This window comes from Cyprinus carpio, chromosome B19, assembly GCF_018340385.1.
Source record: "Cyprinus carpio isolate SPL01 chromosome B19, ASM1834038v1, whole genome shotgun sequence".
Taxonomy (NCBI): domain Eukaryota; kingdom Metazoa; phylum Chordata; class Actinopteri; order Cypriniformes; family Cyprinidae; genus Cyprinus; species Cyprinus carpio.
In genome coordinates, this window is record NC_056615.1 from 180,356 (window position 1) to 198,621 (window position 18,266).

An 18,266-nucleotide genomic window follows, 5' to 3' on the forward strand; every position below is an offset into this window, starting at 1 on the left:
AACAGGAAGTCGGTTATTTTTAATTTTATGAGCAAATTTTGCATCATTTTTGTCATTTTGCATGCCTTGTATTTTAACGAACTCCTCCTAGAGATTTTTTCAGATCAACACCAAACTTGGTATGCCTAATCTAAAGGCCTTTGCAATGTTAAATTGCGAAGATCTTGAGTTTTCGTTGAAGGGCGTGTCCGTGGCGGCCTGACGAATTTCGATGATTCGCCATGAAAAATGAAGTTGCTATAACTCAGACATACAATGTCCAATCTGCCACAAACTTCACATGTTTGATAAGACTCCTGACCTGAACAGATTGATATGCCCATATTCAGTTATAGTCATAGCGCCACCTACTGGCAACAGGAAGTGACATATTTTACACTGTAACAAACTACCCCGAGAAATTTTATGACATAAATGTTTTTTTTTTCAGTCACTCTATTCTAAAGGCCTGTGCGATGTTAAATTGTGAAGATCTTGAGTTTTCGTTAAAGGGCGTGTCCATTGCGCCGTCACAAAGTTCGATGTCTCGCCATGGGAATAAAAGTTATTGTAACTCAGGCATAAAATGTCCGATCTTGCCCAAACTTCACATGTTCGATAAGAGTCCTGGCCTGAATAAATCTGAAGGCCAATATTCCATCGGGTGTGGCAAAATGCCTCGATAGCGCCACCTATACATTTTCAACGGAGTGCGCCTCGAGCTACGTTTCACGTACATGTACAAAAATCGGTACACACATGTAACACACCAATACCTACAAAAAAGTCTCTTGGTACGAAATTCTAATCCCAACAGGAAGTCAGTTATTTTGAATTTTCTCTGCAAAATTTGTGTCGTTTTTTTTTGCCATTTTCAGGGGTTGTACTTTAACGAACTCCTCCTAGAGATTTATTCAGATCAACACCAAACTTTGTCAGTGTAATCTAAAGGCCTTTGCGATGTTAAATTTGCGAAGATCTTGAGGTTTCGTTTAAGGGCTTGTCTGTGGCGGCCTTACAAATTTCGATGTTTCGCCATGAGAAAGGAAGTTGCTATAACTCAGACATACAATGTCCAATCTGACCCAAAACTTCACATGTTTGAGAAGACTCCTGACCTGAATATATCTACATGCCAATATTCAGATATCGCTATAGCGCCACCTGCGGGCAACAGGAAGTGACATGTTTTACGCCGTAACAAACTGCTCCTAGAAATTTTATGACATTTTATACTTTTTTTTGGTCAGTCTAATCTAAAGGCCTTTGCGATGTTAAATTGTGAACATCTTGAGGTTTCATTAAAGGGTGTTGCCATGGCGCCGTGACAAAGTTTGATGTCTCGCCATGGGAATTGAAGTTGTTGTAACTCAGGCATAAGATGTCCGATCTTTCTCAAACTTCACATGTTCGAAAAGAGTCTTGGCCTGAACACATCTGAAGGTCATTATTCCACTATAGTCATAGCGCCACCTGCTGACAACAGAAAATGGCTTATTTTACACTAACTTACACATGCAATGTCAAATCTGCACCAAACTTCAAATATTTGGAAAGAGTCATGGCCTGAAGATATCTAAAGCCCAATATTCAGTTATAATCATAGCGCCACCTGTTGTCAATAGGACACCTCATGCCTTATACTAACTCAAACATTCCATGTTCAATCTGCACTAAATTTCATATGCTTGATAAAAGTGCTGGACTGAAGAAATGTACATGCTGAAATCCAGTTATAGTCATAGCGCCACCAGCTGGCAGCTGGAAGATTGGCACATATAAATGAATTTGACATATTTCTCTTATATTTACCACATTAAACGCATATATCTCGCCGTTCGCTGTTTTACAAAAGCCACCCGCTGGCGGTGAGCCCGGGTGCGAGGGCCCGTTCATCGCTGCTTGCAGCTTTAATTATTATTATTCTTCTTCTTCTCCAAAATGAATCGCATTTTTGAGGGCCTAAACATGCTCAAAAAGTCATGAAACTTTGCACACGCCTCAGAACTGGCGAAAATATACGTCTGATATGGGTTTCAGAAGTGGGTGTGGCAAAATGGCTCGACAGCGCCACCTATACACGTTCAACGGTGTGCACCTCGAGCTATGTTTCACGTACATGTATGAAAATCGGTACACACATGTAACTCCCCAATACCTACAAAAAAGACTCTTGGAGCAAAATCCGAAACCCAACAGGAAGTCGGTTATTTTTAATTTTATGAGCAAATTTTGTGTATTTTTTGCCATTTCCATGCATTCTACTTTAACGAACTCCTCCTAGAGATTTATTCAAATCAACACCAAACTTGGTATGCCTAATCTAAAGGCCTTTGCGATGTTAAATTGCGAAGATCTTGAGTTTTCGTTTAAGGGTGTGTCCATGGCGGCCTGACGAATTTCGATGATTCGCCATGAAAAAGGAAGTTGCTATAACTCAGACATACAATGTCCAATCTGCCCCAAACTTCACATGTTTGATAATACTCCTGACCTGAACAGATCAACATGCCCATATTCAGTTATAGTCATAGCGCCACCTATTGGCAACAGGAAGTGACATATTTTACGCTGTGACGAACTACTCCGAGAAATTTTATGACAACAAATAGTTTTTTTTTCAGTCAGTCTAATCTAAAGGCCTGTGTGATGTTAAATTGCGAAGATCTTGAGTTTTCGTTAAAGGGCGTGTCCATGGCGCCGTCACAAAGTTCGATGTCTCGCCATGGGAATAAAAGTTATTGTAACTCAGGCATAAAATGTCCGATCTTGCCCAAACTTCACATGTTCGATAAGAGTCCTGGCCTGAACACATCTGAAGGCAAATATTTCATCGGGTGTGGCAAAATGCCTCGATAGCGCCACCTATACATTTTCAACGGAGTGCGCCTCGAGCTACGTTTCACGTACATGTACAAAAATCGGTACACACATGTAACACACCAATACTTACAAAAAAGTCTCTTGGTACGAAATTCGAATCCCAACAGGAAGTCAGTTATTTTGAATTTTCTCTGCAAAATTTGTGTAGTTTTTGCCATTTTCAGGGGTTGTACTTTAACGAACTCCTCCTAGAGATTTATTCAGATCAACACCAAACTTTGTCAGTGTAATCTAAAGGCCTTTGCGATGTTAAATTGTGAAGATCTTGAGGTTTCGTTTAAGGGCGTGTCTGTGGCGGCCTTACAAATTTCGATGTTTCGCCATGAGAAAGGAAGTTGCTATAACTCAGACATACAATGTCCAATCTGCCCCAAACTTCACATGTTTGAGAAGACTCCTGACCTGAATATATCTACATGCCAATATTCAGATATCGCTATAGCGCCACCTGCTGGCAACAGGAAGTGACATGTTTTACGCCGTAACAAACTACTCCTAGATATTTTATGACATTTTATAATTTTTTTTGGTCAGTCTAATCTAAAGGCCTTTGCGATGTTAAATTGTGAACATCTTGAAGTTTCATTGAAGGGTGTGGCCATGGCGCCGTGACAAAGTTCGATGTCTCGCCATGGGAATAGAAGTTGTTGTAACTCAGGCATAAGATGTCCGATCTTCCCCAAACTTCACATGTTCGAAAAGAGTCTTGGCCTGAACACATCTGAAGGTCATTATTCCATTATAATCATAGCGCCACCTGCTGACAACAGAAAATGGCTTGTTTTACACTAACTTAAACATGCAATGTCCAATCTGCACCAAACTTCAAATATTTGATAAAAGTCATGGCCTGAAGATATCTCAAGGCCAATGTTCAGTTATAATCATAGCGCCACCTGTTGGCAATAGGACACAACATACTTTATACTAACTCAAACATTCCATGTTCAATCTGCCCTAAATTTCATATGCTTGATAAAAGTGCTGGACTGAAGAAATCTACATGACAAAATCCAGTTATAGTCATAGCGCCACCAGCTGGCAACAGGAAGATTGGCACATATAAATGACTTTAGCATATTCCTCTTATATTTACCACATTAAACGCATATTTCTCACCGTTCGCTGTTTTACAAAAGCCATCCGGTGGTGGTGAGCCCGGGTGCGAGGGCCCGTTCATCGCTGCTTGCAGCTTTAATTCTTCTTCTTCTTCTTCTTCTTCTTCTCCTCAATGAGTCGCATTTTTGAGGGCCTAAACATGCTCCAAAACTCACGAAACTTTGCACACGCATCAGAACTTGCGAAAATTTACATCTGACATGAGTTTCAGAAGTGGGTGTGGCAAAATGGCTCGATAGCGCCACCTATTAAATTTCAACGGAGTGCGCCTCGAGCTACGTTTCACCTATATGCATGAAAATTGGTACACACGTGTAGCACAACATTATCTACAAAAAAGTATCTTGGTACAAAATCCAAAACCCAACAGGAAGTAAGTTATTTTGAATTTCCTGTATGATTTTTGTGCAGTTTTTTTCCATTTCCATGCCTCGTACTTTGACGAACTCCTCCTACAGTTTTAATCGGATTGTCTTCAAATTTGGTGAGGGTCATCATAAGACCTTTGAGATGTTAAATTGCGAAGGTTTTGAGTTTTCGTCAAGGGGTGTGTCCCTGGCGGCCTGACAAAGTTTGATGTTTCGCCATGAAACAGGAAGTTGCTGTAACTCAGGCAAGCAATGTCCGATCTGCCCCAAACTTCACATGTGTGATAGGTGTTCTGTCCTGAACAAACACTCATGACCAAATCCAGTTATAGTAATAGCGCCACCTGCTGGCAACAGGAAGTGACATGGTTAAAACTGTTATGGACTCCTAGTAACATATTAAAAAGTGTCAACAAGTGTTAAATAGGCTGGAAACATGCTAGAAACATACTAAAACATGCTAGCAACACTTGGCTAAGTGCTAAAGCATGCTACTAATGCAGTGAAAAAGGAAGTTGCTGTAACTCAGGCCAGCAATGTCCGAACTGCCCAAAACTTCACATGTGTGATAGGTGTTCTGTCCTGAACAAACACTCATGACCAAATTCAGTTATAGTCATAGCGCCACCTGCTGGCAACAGGAAGTGACATGGTTAAAACTGTTATGGACTCCTGGCAACATATTAAAAAGTGTCAGGAAGTGCTAAATACACTGGCAAAATGTTAAAAACATACTAAAACATGCTAGTAGCACTTAGCTAAGTGCTAAAGCATGCTACTAATGCAGTGAAAAAGGAAGTTGCTGTAACTCAGGCCAGCAATGTCCGATCTGCCCCAAACTTCAAACTTCAAAATACAGGTATGTGCGCTGGCTGAATTAACATCACTTTTATTCATATCTTTCACATCTACTGCAGTCAGATTCACCGTGTTCACTCTGAAAGGAATCACTTACACGGCTGGGCACTTGTAATGACACATCAAGGATGTTAAGAGGCTAAAAGCAGGTTTAAAACTTGCCCCATTTAAGTCAACAGGGTGCAAATTTTAAAAAAGAGGATAAACACAGTGTAGGCAACACCGATTTTTGTCGCTGTTCTCTGTACTGACAGCACTCCAAATTTACAAAAAAAATGAGCTCAATGTTAAAATTGACCGGAGTTCTCCTTTAACAAGCGGCTCCAGATTTTACACGTGATAACACCACAGTTTGAGTCTTCTCTAGTTTGTGGCTTTGGGAGAGAGTAGCTCATGTTCACAACAGAATAAGGATAAATAGTCAAAAAAGTTTATGGGGTTAGATTTCGGTCACAATTCTGCGTGCGCAAGATCACATTTTGAGCATGCGAAAGGGCATTTCGCACGCGTGTGAACTGAGTTTTGCGGAGAAATATCTGTCTCTCAGATAATAAAATATTTAGAGCGAACAAAAATCAATTTTGCTTTTAAAATAAGTATTTGGATGTGCGCAGATGTTCTCTTTCGCATGTGCAAAGTTTCACTTTCTTGCTCCTCTCATACCAGCCCTGAGTGCTCTCTAAGCGCAGACGGCTCGCTTGCTCAACACAACCCAGCGTTACAATATGCCATAATTCCAGTTTGACAATCGATCACAAGACTCCCTGCATCACCGACCGTGGAAGAGGAAAAATACATGGTGGAAGATGTTTATGTTTAATTTGTTTAAAGGGTTAGTTCACCCAAAAATGAAAATTCTGTCAGTAATTACTCACCCTCATGTTGTTCCAACCCCGTAAGACCTTCGTTCATCTTCGGAACACAAATTAAGATTTTTTTGATTAAATCTGAGAGCTAGATCACTCCACCGTAGACTTCTATAGACGTTATAACTTGCTGGCCCAGAAAATGTATTAAAGCCATCTTTAATATAGTCCAAGTGACTACAGTGGCTCAATCTTAAGTTTATAAAGCGACGAGAATACTTTTTGTGCACAAAAAAAAAATAAGAAAAAAATAACGACTTTATTCCACTATTCATTTCCTTCTCTCTGGGCCTCGAGTGTTTTCACGTAGTGTGATAGCACAGCACGTCTGTGTTGTACGTCACACGCACCACACACATGACCAGCGTCAGCCAATAGTGAGCCTACATGTGACCAACGTGTGACGTACAACACAGACGCGCTGCGCTATCACACTACGTGAAAAGACTCGAGGCACAGAGAGAAGGAAATGAATAGTTGAATAAAGTCGTTATTTTTGTTTGTTTTTTGCGCACAAAAAGTATTCTCGTCACTTTATAAACTTAAGATTGAGCCACTGTAGTCACTTGGACTATATTAAAGATGGTTTTAATACATTTTCTGAATGTATCAAAAATATCTTAATTTGTGTTCCGAAGATGAACGAAGGTCTTACGGGGTTGGAACAACATGAGGGTGAGTAATTACTGACAGAATTTTCATTTTTGGGTGAACTAACCCTTTAATGGCTTGAACACTTCAATTTAAGTTCAAATGTCTAATCAAATCGTATTATTACTGTACATAATGGCATGTCCCAGTGTTTCCTACACCTCAAGTGGTAGTTCTAACTCCTTTCTGAACTGCAAGTTATTTAATTAACATTAATGAAATATGAATGTGACCGAGCTGGGGTCTCAAATGTTACACATTTTCAGAAATGAAGATGGACAGACTTTTCCCCTTTTAATGAGATAAGTGTGTAAAAACGGTACATCACTCGCATCAGAATAAAAAAAGCCATCAAATATAGGCCTACGTAGAAATGTAATAACGTTAAAATAATAAATCAATCTACTTCATATCCTTGGAATTATTTAAACAAAAACATTTCTGTAAAAACAACTATCGTACAAAAAATATATACTGTATTTTCTTATATACTATTTAGGATGGATAGTGTGCACATTGGGATGCAGGCTTGTTCCCCTCAATTTGATCTGACATCTGAAAAATACAGCAGTGATGTGGATATTAATCATTTTAAAATATGTGCTTTATGTGGGTCTTTTCCAGAAGTATGACGCGTTGATGAAGTATTAGACATGTTTTTGATATTTGTTTTAGTTAAATTAAATGTTATATTAATTAAAGGTGCTCTAAGTGATGTCACACGTTTTTTAGGCCAAAAAATTTGTCACATCCTCTAGCTACCTGTCCCCTGAACACACTGTAAAAAAACGCGGTCTCTCTAGACACCACAGGCTCCACAAACAACAAGAAAAACAAACTGGGCTCACCCGCACCACGAAACATAACAAACTGTTACAGCCAATAACCGACAAGAAAGATTTGGGGGTGGGGTTTGGGGGGCTTAGTGCACGGATGAGGAGAAGGGAGGGTAGCTAACCTCCGTTTTGTTTGACAACAATTCGAACGTCAACAAGAAGTTACGACTCCCGGCATCGCTTAGAGCACCTTTAAGTATCTGTCTTTAGATTCTGAGTAATGCTGAAACGTTTTAACTTAAATCAAGAGACAGCTGTATGTGGGTCGCAGGTGTGTGTGTCGCATTGAACATTACGTCGCGGCAGTTGTGTGTGGCCTTGCTATGATGACCAGCTGCATTGAGGGGTACTATCTCTGGGTATGATCTGCAATGGAAAATGGAGCACGGCCAGAGCAGGTACTGGTAATAGAAAATGCACATAGGCTTAAAACACGGTCAAGTCCTTCAGTCAAAAACAATAGAAGCTAAGTTCCTTCCAGTAACAAACAAACAAGTTCATTTATAATCAGTATTAATATACAGATGTTGTTTTCAATTTACACACAATGGCAACTTTGCCTCCTACCCTCACAGCATCAGCAGAGCAGAGCCATTAGGTTGCCGCTTAACAATAATTGCAGTTTGGAGCTTGAATTAAAATTAAGCATGAACAAACTTTGCCTCTATTAATGCTTCTAATGCAGGAACATTAAGGGGGTTAAAATTTCTTAAAAGGGTTCAAGCTGCTCTGTAAATGTGATCAACAAAATCTAAAAACCACTTGTAAAACTGACTGCTATCAAGTGTGATTTTGGCACAAACCTTTGGCAAGAGACTGAGTTTAATTATTCTGACAATTACAATTATTGAATTTAGAGATGGGTCATGATTTTCGAATTTTCATTCATTGTCAAATGGAATAGTTTGTTATTATTGCAGAGTTTATAAAGTAAAATAAAAAGTAGAAAAGGTAAATAATCTTCACATGTATTAAGCTGGAACCAACAAATGTTTTACATGAGGAATTACAATTATCAAAATAGATAATCCCTCCAATAACAAAATAAAAGTCAAGTACTTCAGGAACACTACAAATGCACATGCACACATCACACACCATCACCAAGAGCATGCTTTCATGCCATAATTTTCCAAACCACCTGTTTTATACAACAAAGCTGACTTAATGATCGTGTGAAAGTTTAGTAGCGGCGCTCATCATTCAACAGCGGCGTTGCGCCGAATATAGGGGGAACACTGGTTTCTGTTATGTGCACGTCAGACTTTCTGGGCGCAGCTCTTCTGTGAAAATCGAGTTTGACATTTGTAAATCGATTCAGAACTGTCCATATCGTGATGCATCTAAGAATCACTTTTGGGCCAGTCATAAGTTAGTAGGGGTTGAACATTTCACCTCGATTATGTTGTGGCAAAAATTTACATTAACCATCATCACTGCGTATAAGAGACACTCAGAGTCAAATTAATAAAAGAAAGAAGTATTTATTCTTGCAAGAATAGGCCCAGTCAACACAGCAGTTACACTGTGGAGTGAGTGAGAATGCTTGAGTGGAGGAAGGGATGGTGCTCTGTCTGTCTGTCTGTTATCGGCCTGCTAAAGCAAGCTTAAACAAAATAATTATAATGAACCAAAACAACCCAGCTGACTTTTCTAAAAATCAAACAAATAGTGAACAGATATGCTTTGAAACTGGTTAAGAGACTATGTAAATTAGGTAAAACCTAAAGAAAATGTGAAGTAAATATTTTTAGAGCTAACTGCTATAAAGAAAACTTTGAGTGTGTGATGTGACTGCACTTTATGTCTTGTATGTGCTAGTTTGTTTGTACTATTATTTCCTGATTTTGTGGATATTGTGTCATTAACCTCTGGAATGAGTGTTTTATCATTACAGATGGGTTAAGTGAAATGACAAACTTTAAAGGGTTAGTTCAGCCAAAAATTAAAATTATGTCATTAATGACTCACCCTCATGTCGTTCCAAATCCGTAAGACCTCGGTTCATCTTCGGAACACAGTTTAAGATATTTTAGATTTAGTCCGAGAGCTTTCTGTCCCTCCACTGAAAATGTATGTACGGTATACTGTCCACGTCCAGAAAGGTAATAAAAACATCATCAAAGTAGTCCATGTGACATCAGAGGGTCCGTTAGAATTTATTGAAGCGTGGAAAATACATTTTGCTCAAAAATAATGACTTTATTCATCATTTTCTTCTCTTCCGGGTCTGTTGCGAGCGCGTTCACAACACTGCAGTGACGCCGCTGACGTACGACGCTGCTGACGTGTTTTCTTTGTTATTGGGCGCACCAGAGAACACGTCAGCAGCGGCGTACGTCAACAGTCACAGCAGTCGCGTTCACAATAGACACGGAAGAGAAGAAAATGATGAATAAAGTCGTAATTTTTGTTATTTTTGGAGCAAAATGTATTTTCGACGCGTCAATAAATTCTAACGGACCCTCTGATGTCACATGGACTACTTTGATTATGTTTTTATGACCTTTCTGGATGTGGACAGTATACCGTACATACATTTTCAATGGAGGGACAGAAAGCTCTCGGACTAAATCTAAAATATCTTAACCCTCTGGAGTCTAAGGGTATTTTTGGGGCCTGGAGAAGTTTTGTCATGCCCTGACATTTGTGCTTTTTTCAGTTTCTTATAAATATCTAAATGGCTAAAGTCTAATCTCACTGTAATCAGCACAAACCGGGCTAAAATAATATGTGAGCAGCATGTATGTACATGATTGTGTTTTTGAAAAAAAAAAAATGTTATGCGTGGTTAGTGAAAAACTAAAAATGTTAAATCACTTGAATAAGGCAATAAAACACATACAGAAAATTGGTTCCCGGGACTTTTGAGAACTGGAGCTTGTAGCATAGAATTTTTTTTTCTAAATGATGTGAAAATCATCTTTTTTTACTCACTTACAGAAAACAATATATTGATTTAAATTTTCTAAGACACTTTTTGTTGGTAAAAGTCATATGCGAGTAGGCGTCAACTATCATGAATTCACACCTGAGAAGACAAAGGCCTGCATAATGAGCTGCATAATGAGCCATTCAGTCAGCTGTGTCACTGAGAGAGGGATGAGTTACAAGAAAGAATGTGAGGACAAAATAAATGTATATAATTTTTATGTTTGTAGTTTATTTAGAATATATTTAATTATCCCACAACATAATTTAATATTCACTTGTGAGTGCAGTTAAACAGTTTATTAGGAACAATCAAAGCTGACTTTCAAACTGAATTTTTTGCATCATTACTCCAGTCACACAATCCTTCAGAAATCCTTTTAACAATCTTATTTTCTACAAAAAAAAAAAAAAAAACATTTATTTGTTATTATTATCATCATTATTATTATTATTATTATTATTAATGTTGAAAAGAGCTGAGAATTTTTTTTTTCCAGGTTTTTTAGGGGGGATAAATTGAAAGAACAGCAATGATTGGTACATTTGTTACAGTTAAATTTATTGTTACATTTATATTATTTACATCAAGCTTTTGAATGGCATAGTAGTGTATATTGTTATTGAAACTTCATGATGTTTCACTTGATTATACATTTAGTCAGGAATTATAGTTTGGAAAAAGTCTTTGGAAAAAGTCTAACTAGTAAAATGTTTACATGTTATGTGAAAACTAGTACAAGTATATAAATAAATAAAAAGAGACTTACTCATGTTTATGATCTCTGCTGGATAAAGTGCTTCATTCTTTTTTTCTGAGGAAATCCAAATCTCAATCCTCAACCACATCACATCTTTTTGGGGGGTGAATTATGTCTTATTCCTCTCATCGCGAAGCAAACAGTAAAATAAAAAAAACTTGAAGAACAATCTCGCTGCGTTGTCTTCTGTTGTGTGGGCATATTCAAAAGCCGCGCGCTTTAGTGAAACATTAAAATCTCAAAAGCGCGCTCGGCGCAGGGGCGTGGTCGCATTAGAAGATAATGAAGGGAGACGTGAAAAACTGACATCGCGTTGTTTTCATATGGATTACTTTATCACAGAATATTTGTTTTCGGCAGCACTTGTTTAGTTTAAAAGTAGACATGTCAGGCTTTCTGTAGATATCTCTCTCATGTCTCTTCGTTGAGTATTCACTGAGTTACAGTTCATTTTAATGACGCGTTTGTAACTGAAGATGAGCGCAGACAAAGGCTGCAGACAGCACTCCTTGTTTGTTATCTTTATTTTATAAGTGCACAAAGTTTTGTTGTTATTATGTCTGTATACAAAAAAAGGTAGACCCTTTACAGATTCGATTGATGTATTGCTCTTATCTGTACGATCAAAACTGAAAGTGTAATTTAAGTTCTTTTCGGGGTTATCAGGAGAAAATACCCCAAAACGCGTATACGCGTTAATCGACTTCAGAGGGTTAAACTGTGTTCCGAAGATGAACGGATGTCTTACGGGTTTGGAACGACATGAGGGTGAGTCATTAATAACATAATTTTGATTTTTGGCTGAACTAACCCTTTAAAGCATGGCAATCCCATCAGAAATGTGTATCATAGCAAGGGAAGCACACAAAAAAAGCCAATTGGAACACCAAAATCAAATAACCCTGACCCCATCAAATAATTTTACCTGCAGCCGCATTTATCCTATTATGACACGTCTGAGGGTCTTTCCCTTAATGGTGTCCAGTGATTAAAGAAAGGACTAATGAAGGTGACATGAATCTCCCCTTTCAGTGCGCCACTTCAGCAGAAGAAAGACAAAAGGACAGAAAGTTACTCAGACTTTCTATCAGTAACAGTATGAAAATCATACTTAATACTATCCTAGAGTAGGTTTTCGAACAGTACGTGGGTTAAAAATTGACTTACGTTGGTGAATCATGGGTCTTTCTGTTGGGTGTTCTCCCCCAATAAAAATCTTATTCCAATGCTTGATCTAAAAAAAAAATAAAAAAATAAATAAATAAAGAGTAAACAAATATCTTTTCAATATCGTTATCAGTGTTTGAAGAGGTTATGTAAACATAATTCTAAAGAATAAATGACGGTTTTATCACTTTACACATTCACACGCTTTTTTACCTCTCATGCGTTTGAGTTTTAGTTAGCTGACAACATAAACACATAACGTTAACTTACCAACAACGAAACACAGCAATGTCAGATGGTACTAACACATGAAATAACGTTACATGCTAATATCGCTACGCTAATAGTGAAGCAGTACAAAAACCCACACAGAGATAACTTATTTATCTTATGAGGTTGCAGTAACGTTAAGATGACAGTTAAGTTACCCGAGTCCCTAAACGTTAACGTTAGACTGTTAAGGACTGAAAAATGTTTTCTTACCTGATATTGCCAGTCTTTACAGACCACGTACGACCCCTTCCTCTGTTCACATTCCAGCTTTTGTTCTTCATTGACATATCAACTAAAATTCGCTCAATGTGAGAATTCAACAGGCAGATATAAAATAATCCAGGTCTGACCGAGTAATCAACGCAAAGCAGCTGCTCCGACCGAGAGTAACAGACATATTTTCAAATTTAAAATAGGCGCGCAGAGCCGCGCACATTCTCATTGGACAGTTTCCTGGAAAACAGACAGATTAACCAATCATGCTCAAAGTAAACCAACTAAACAAAAAAAAACAAAATAAATAGTTTGCGCGAGTTAACACAGCTGTGTATTAAGTTTAATTTGCAGTCTGTATTATTATTTAATTAATTGCTCAAATGAAAAGACACAATAAGAAATCAAATGTAACAATGCAATGTAAACTGTTAGGCAAGCAGATAAAATTGTAAATTCACACAAAATCACATAAGGCAAAAGGTTTCTGCTGCACTGCTCTCTTGAGGGTTAAACTATTATTGTTAATAATGATAATAATTATATTTTAACATATACATTGAAGAGCTGTTATGATAAAAAAATCATTAAATGCTAATTAATTATCATAATACGTTTAAAGGCAGAAACACTTCTAAATCGATGTTGAAATTTTGTACAAGATCTGTACGTCAACATAATGTTTTCAACAACATACAACATAAATATCTATATTTATGTTGTTGAAAACATTGTTATTTCAACGTACAGATCTTGTAAAAAATTCAACGTTGATTTAGAAGTGTTTTTGTTAACCTTTTTCAACCATGATGTAGCATTAAACGTTATTTCAACATTGTTTCAATGTTGAAACAACAACTGACATTATTTCAATCATATTTCAACGTTGAAGGTAGGTCATGTGCCGGTTGGGTAAATATATTAAATTACCTTTAGTGATATCTAAAGCACAGAGACTAGAAAAACAATTACAATGTTTGTTTACATGGTTGTGTAATGTTTCAACCATTTTAATGTCTACAATTCCTTCACCCCCAGTTTACCAAAGATCAAGTTTATGCTACAAGAGCCTTGGTTGAACTGTTGAGCCCGCAGAATAAATTTCTAGTCTTTCACACATTGCTCACCTATTGTAAATTAAAAATATATAGCACCCCATTGTAAAGCTTTATTCATAGTGTGGCTGTTTGTTCCCATCAACCGAGGCCTAATGATTTCACTGCAGTGAGGGCCTTGAATTTTGTTGAATATAGATTGATTTTGTGTCTTAATGCTACAACGTTTTTAAAGTGGACATGTGTCAATATAGTCTATGGTCAATATATACGATAACAGAAAAACACTGTCAGGGCAGCATTTCAAACAGACAAAAAGGACAATGTCCTTAAAAGCCAAGCCAAAAGAGGACATATCAGCACACAAGATTCAAGAGTCCTTTCACACCAACAGGCAGACAGGCATTAGGAGGTTAGTGTCCAGCATTCTTGAGCCTGGTTGTTTTGCAGAAAAACTGTCCCAAAGCATGATGATCAGAGACTTGAGGCTGCAGCACCACTTGCCAGACAGCAGCAGCTGAAACAGTCCACGGGTGGGGGCTGAAAATGTTGCCACTCAATTTTTTTCTCTGCCACTTATGAAATTTTTACAGAACACTTCAGAATTGTAAACACTGAGTCAGCGCCTGACAGTAGAAACACTGGATATATGATACATAAACAATCACTGACTATTCTTGATTTAAGAATTTTATATTAAACTTAAGCCGTGCAATTATTTCCTGTACAATAACTGTATATTTAGTTACACTGTGCAACAATACCTCCTGCTGTATTCATCCATCTTTCAAGCCAATATTTTAGATCTGTGTATGTAGTATAACACACAGTAATTATTATGTTCAATTTTTATTTACAGCATATCTGCATGAAAGGTAGCCTACATAGCTGTTTTTTTTATGTATATATTTTTTATCTATCACTCTTGTATCTGCACTTGTTGAATCTTAAGCTGAAGTGGCCAGCAAAGTTTATCTTTGCTTCTGAAAAATAATATTTCTTAATTGTATATTTCTGCATTGGTGGCAGGGGACTTGGAAGTTTTGAATTGACCCTGTATTTGATAGGTGTGAGGTGCTAATTTCATTCCTGTCTGCATGCCATGTAACTGACATCAGAAGCCAGAGTTGATAAGACACTACAGACACCAGCAAAGTAGGTACTGGGAAAAGAGCCCCAGGCCAGCATCTGTAATAGACTTTGGGGCTCATGGGCCCATGGACTCTGTGAAAGTGGGATGAAGATCGCAAGATGGCCATTAATGACTGAAGTCAAAGACTTCTAACATGTCAGGGTAGTGCAAGCTTGTTTTACTCCATTCAGGCTGCCTGGCTCTCTGGCTGTCTCTGTTCTTAATGCCCTCTGTGTACTGGTATTGTCATTCTGTATTTAGGCTATGTTAGGGGAGTGGGCCTATGCATGATGTGAACTGGCTGCATTGTACTTTTGCTAAATCATTCCTCTGACCAAAACATGATGATCATATAGTGGGATGTTGTACAATCATAAAGATTCACTGATGAGTTAATCACAAACTTGGGCATGTGCACCATGCACTTTTGGACTAAAACAGATAAATCAAATCAATGTTTTCTTTGCACCAATTTTCAGGTGAAAAGGTGAAAGGATTTTCATTTATTAAAAGATAAAAATAAATCTTTGGGCAAAAAAAAAAACTTAATTAGGTTAGCAAATGCTGTTATGCTATATTTTCATAACACTAGCTAAGCTTTACGTTATACGCACCTAATCGCACTTACTCTTAACAGTAGCTCTGTTTATAATGATGACTTTAGTTGTCCAGGCACAAATTGCCTCTCTGAGGACATTAAAGTTTTCTAAGTCTAAGGTAACAAGCCATTGTTCAATTTGTCTTTTATTGATATTTTTTGCTAAGTTACTGTGTCCCTTATCTTTCTTTTTTTGTATATTATAGAGAATCCAGATACAGCAGGACTGGAGGATTTGTGAAAACAGGAAGAATGTGTGGTCAATATGTCAGTTTCATGATTACCAATGTAAATAATTTGTTAATATGTTAATTTGTTAATATGTAAAATGTTAATAATTGCACACATTCGGTTCGCTTATATGTTCACAAGCATTAAAAGGTACATATATGTACCTTTTCTTTAAAAGGTTAAAGTACAATATCAAGAGCCAGCCCTGATTGGCTGCTTGATTTTCAAATTAAATGAACGTCCAGGTGGCGGTCTTTCTTTCGGCGGAGACGAAGTCATAGCACGTTACAGGGCAGTAAAATCAGCAGTGAGCAGTGAAATATTTGCAGTGGTAAAAGTTATTAATTCCCAAAGATTTGAATTAACAATCCACAGTGTTAAACGGTACTCGTGTTCAGTGTTGTTATATGGTGTAACTTCACTTTTACACTAAAAATGCGAAATATAAAACCCGCCGAATTGTCTGGACTCCGCCCTTCAGTGACTGCTGCCTCGCGAAGCGACAACGCCATCTTTTCTTCGAGCGACCGAGACGGTAAGCTGGACTGCTTTTCTCTTGATAAAAGTACATTGGAAAAACATTTTTGTTGATAATTTAACTCAAAATATGATTTGGTGGTGAACACATTTATAAATTACTAACCGCGAGTGTTTTGTCAGGTTTAGTGTTAAGTTTGTTCGTTAATTTATGTTATAACGTTATATGCTTTACGCTTCTTTTATTTTTAGTTGGTCGACACGTCCTCTTGCCTGTGTTCCCTCCTCGGCCTGGGGTTACTGCGAATCTGGCGCTGAAGACTGAAGCTGCTAACGTTATATTCGGTAGGTTTTCTACTGAAATGAGAGAATTCATCAAATGGTAAATTAATTTGTTTTTGAAAGCATTGAGTGCGGCATTTCGCTGTTTCCATGCTTTGAAACGGTAATAGTGTGAGTGTTAAACATTATACGCTAACAACTTTTTTGTGACGCATAACACCGTGTTGAAGTGTGCTTCTCGCCGCTGCAGATGTGCAGTCTTTCTGCAGACAGAGCTGCTATAACGAGGAACATTTACCAAACATTTGATTGACGTTATCTAATGCAAAAGTCTGAAATTAGAGCACGTTTAAAAACTTCTATTCGCTACTGTCTTGCGTTGCTTGTTCTCAGAGCTGAATAGCATGTCTGTCGTGTCGTCATATCTGCGTCAAGACACAAACGCGCTTCCGTGAAGTTTTTCTTATGGCAAGTAACGTTTCGTTTATGCAAGTATCGTGAAAGTACGCAGCCCCGCACGTCACTTGTAGGAGAAAAACATACAATCCGTGGCGACGGTTTTGCAATCCTTCCCGTCAGTTTCTAAACCGTACTCACAAATTCTTAAACTGTTCCCTCGGTTTAACAAATCGTTTATAAACTGACGGGACAGATTGCAAAACCATCGGCACGGATTGTATGTTTTTCTCCTACAGGTGACGTGCGGGGCTGCGTATGAATGTGAGTTAAAGGTAGGTGAAACTGTAAATCTTCAGTTGTGTTTCAAAGATAACAAAAGTCTTGGCTAAGTAAACTGATGAAATTTTCATTTTTTAACGAATCCTGTAATAAAAGTATATGGCCATATGTGTCAGCCGAGATGCTTGCTAATGCCAGGTTGTGAACAGAGCCACTGTGTGACTACACAATCAACTTAGCAGAATGGTTCCTGAGAGAGACGTTGTCATTAATTGTTTAATCCAACTCCCAATTTTCTTTTTTTTTTCAAGAAGCCAAGTTCCTGGCTTCTCCCAAGACCTTCAAGGATCCAACTGACCTCTGAATCAGCTGTTAAGAAGTATGAAACAGATTGTCTAAGTTTAGGCTATATTTCAGAATAAGAATATCTATATTCATGTTGTACCTATATTCTGTGTTCATGCATTTTTTGCTGAATTTGTCATATCTGTTATTTAGAATGGGACAGCTATATTGCGTCAATTAGTCTCCTACTTCATTTGATTCCACCATCATTACAAGGCTGCAAGGGATCTGGAAAAATGTCATCCTGTCAAGCTGAAAAACATCTTCAAAAAGGTACATTTGGACATTTCTGTCAATACATATTGTCTGCCTCAAAATATTGCCAAATGGGTTGTATATGAAAAACACATTTAATATAAAAAAAATCAGTTGGAGAGCTGACCTCGAGTCCTTTATTTTTAACATAATTAACATTATTTTTTTTTGTTTGCACTGAAAAGAGGACATTATTAATTACACTTAAAACAACAGCAGAGGTGTTAAATACCCCATAGTGTAAAATTTGAACAACAACAGCATGTGTAACACTTTACACTTGGAGTGTAATTTTTCTAGACAATTGT

At 37.7% G+C, this 18,266-nt stretch overlaps 2 long non-coding RNA genes across 4 annotated transcripts; one reads left to right on the forward strand and one right to left on the reverse strand.

Annotated features, from left to right (window-relative positions):
• Positions 1–12,032: 12,032 nt before the first annotated feature.
• LOC122140677 lies at positions 12,033–13,176 on the reverse strand. Of its 2 annotated transcripts, XR_006157271.1 has the most exons (3): positions 12,903–13,176; positions 12,420–12,486; positions 12,033–12,291 (listed from the first exon to the last, which is right to left on the reverse strand). It is a non-coding gene; the product is annotated as an uncharacterized LOC122140677 (long non-coding RNA). The 2 variants fall into 2 exon arrangements; XR_006157270.1 differs by having other exon boundaries at positions 12,420–13,176.
• Positions 13,177–14,003: 827 nt separating this feature from the next.
• Positions 14,004–17,950, forward strand: LOC109070660. Of its 2 annotated transcripts, XR_006157321.1 has the most exons (4): positions 14,004–16,456; positions 16,651–16,743; positions 17,670–17,737; positions 17,857–17,950. It is a non-coding gene; the product is annotated as an uncharacterized LOC109070660 (long non-coding RNA). The 2 variants fall into 2 exon arrangements; XR_006157320.1 differs by having other exon boundaries at positions 14,004–16,743.
• Positions 17,951–18,266: the final 316 nt, after the last annotated feature.